Source organism: Bos indicus x Bos taurus, chromosome 22, assembly GCF_003369695.1.
Source record: "Bos indicus x Bos taurus breed Angus x Brahman F1 hybrid chromosome 22, Bos_hybrid_MaternalHap_v2.0, whole genome shotgun sequence".
Classification (NCBI taxonomy): Eukaryota; Metazoa; Chordata; class Mammalia; order Artiodactyla; family Bovidae; genus Bos; species Bos indicus x Bos taurus.
Genome location: NC_040097.1, coordinates 50,745,703 through 50,748,667, shown reverse-complemented (window position 1 = coordinate 50,748,667; position 2,965 = coordinate 50,745,703). Strand labels below are relative to the sequence as shown.

General features: G+C 39.3%; 1 non-coding gene across 1 annotated transcript; it reads left to right on the top strand.

The window, feature by feature from the left end:
- Positions 1-1,778: 1,778 nt before the first annotated feature.
- On the top strand, positions 1,779-1,884 carry LOC113881082. The gene has a single exon (XR_003507936.1). It is a non-coding gene; the product is annotated as a U6 spliceosomal RNA (small nuclear RNA).
- The last annotated feature ends 1,081 nt before the right edge of the window (positions 1,885-2,965 follow it).

The window sequence follows — 2,965 nt, the reverse complement described above, 5'->3', positions numbered from 1 at the left end:
CATCTGTATTATTAGCCATCTGTATGTCTTCTTTGGATAAATGTCTGTTTAGGTCTTCCACCCATTTTTTGATTTGGTTGTCTGTTTTTCTGGTATTGAGCTTCATGAGTTGCTTGTATATTTTGGAGATTAATCCTTTGTCAGTTGTTTCATTTGCAATTATTCTCTCCCATTCTGAGGGTTGTCTTTTAATATTCTTTATTGTTTCCTTTGCTGTGCAAAATCTTTTAAGTTTAATTAAGTCTCATTTGTTTACTTTTGTTTTTACTTCCATTACTCTAGGAGGTGGGTCAAAGAGGATCTTGCTGTGATGGATGTCAAAGAGTACTGCCTATGTTTTCTTCTAAGAGCTTTAATAGTTTCTGGCCTTACATTTAAATCTTCAATCCATTTTGAGTTTATTTTTTGTGTAAAGCATTAGAAAGTGTTCTAGTTTCATTCTTCTACATGTAGCTGTCCAGTTTTCCTGGCACCATTTATTGAAGAGCTTGTCTTTTCTCCATTGTATATTCACGCCTCCTTTGTCAAAAATAAGGTGCATGGGTTTACTCTGGGCTTTCTGTCTTGCTCCATTGATCTATGTGTCTGTATTTGTGCCAGTACCATACTGTCTTAATGACTGTAGCTTTGTAGTATAGTCTGAAGTCAGGAAGGTTTATTCCTCCAGCTCCACTCTTCTTTCTCAAGATCGCTTTGGCTATTTGGGGTCTTTTATGTTTCCTTACCAAATTGCGAAATTTTTTGTTCTAGTTCTATGATAAATGTCATTGGCAGTTTAATAGAGATTGCACTGAATTGGTGGATTACTTTGGGTAGTATAGTCATTTTTGCAGTGTTATATCTCTCCATCTGTGTCAGCTTCGATTTCTTTCATCAGTGTCTTATAGTTTTCTGCATACAGGCCTTTTGTCTCTTTAGGTAGGTTTATCCCTAGGTATTTTATTCTTTTTGTTGCAATGGTGAATGAGATTGCCTCACAGTCTTAATGAGAACTGCTCACTTAAGCCCATCAACTTTGTGTCTCACACACAGCTAGAACACTTCAGAGAATACACAATAGCTTTTAAATGCAGTCAGTACTCATGAACAAGGGTGGGAAATCTTTGGAAATTTCTGACAGCAGCCAGGCTTGACTTGTGAGGCTGACATGTTTGGGTTTGGGCTGGGTCAACTGAGTGACTGAGTTCCCTCTCTACCCAGCCTCATCCTCCAGCAGGCTTGTTCATGTGGCTCCATCAACAGTGAGTAGACAGCCACCAAAAAAAGATGAACCTTGTCATTTGTGACAACATGGATGCATCTTGAGGTCACCTTGCTAAGTGAAATGAGTCAGAAAAAGACAAATACCATATGACTTCATGCATGTGTGGAATATAAAAAAAGAAGGAAATTAATGAACAATAAAAACCAAAACAGACATATAGATACAGAGAATAGAATGGTGGTTACCAGATGAGGAGGGGGAGTGAGGTAGGGCAAATAAGTAAAGGGTATCAACTGTATGGTCATGTATGGAAACTAAATTTTTGGTGATGAGCAAACTAAGATATATGGAGGTAGAAATATAGTATTGTACACATGAAACTTATGTACCTCAATAACATATAAATCTTTTAAAAATCAGTGAATTTCTCCTCAATGAAAGGGAATGCTGGACAGTTCCAGAAATTTAAAAGAGCCTGCACCAAATTATGGCTGGGAAGTGTGTATGTGAAATTGTCATAAGAGCATTGGTTATAATTTAGAAGATTCTCACAAGTTGAAAAGAATGAGGACGAGTGCTTGCTTTGGCAGCATATATACTAAAGTTGGAACCATACGGGAAAATTAGCATGACTCCTGCACAAGGATGACATGCAAATTTGGAAAGTGTTCCATATTTTTATATAAAAATAGAGTCAAGGATCTACTGTATTGCACAGGGACTTCTACTCAACACTGTAATAAACTATATGGGAAAAGAGTAAAAAAAAAAAAAGAACAGATATATCTCTATGTATCGGAGAAGGCAATGGCACCCCACTCCAATACCCTTGCCTGGAAAATCCCATGGATGGAGGAGCCTGGAAGACTGCAGTCCATGGGATCTCTGAGGGTCGGACACGACTGAGCGACTTCACTTTCACTTTCCACTTTCCTGCATTGGAGAAGGAAATGGCAACCCGCTCCAGTGTTCTTGCCTGGAGAATCCCAGGGACGGGGGAGCCTGGTGGGCTGCCGTCTATGGGGTCGCACAGAGTTGGACACGGCTGAAGCGACTTAGCAGCAGCATCTCTATGTATAATTGAATCAAGTGGCAGGACAGCTGACACAAACACCACGTTGTAAATCAACTATACTCCAGGATAAAATTTTTTTTAAAAAGTGAGGACGAGATCCCCAAGGCCCTTTCCAGCTCTGTAATCCTATTAAAAAATAAATACAAATGTTAGCAAAACAAAACACAAAGAAAGAACCATAAGTGGAAATGTAAGACCTCTTGAAGACCAGGCGTGAAACCGGTACACTGCCGTTTTTATCACATTGCTAATCCAAGTCAATGGAAAACCAACCCAGATTCAAGGGGTAAGGGAACAGATTTTGCTTCTTTTATAATATTTGCTTTTTTTATTTTGGGGGATGCTCCAGGTATTAGTTGTGGTGTGTGGGATCTAGTTCCCTGACCAAGGATTGAACACAGAGTCTTAGCCACTGGACAGCCAGGGAAGTCTCAGGTTCCACTTCTTGATGGGAGATGCTACAAACAATTTTGGTCATGTTTGCTATCTATTACAGTTACCTGAGGAAAGTGATCTGTCCCAACAAGAATAACCTACTATGTCCCTGTATTATTCAAGGTACCCAGACTCTAGAGATGAGCCCACATCTGAAGATACATCAATTAAATAGCATAAAATAATTAAGTCCCAGACTTGGGATTTGGACTTGGCAGAACAAGGGCAGAACTGAGACCTTTAGCCATGAT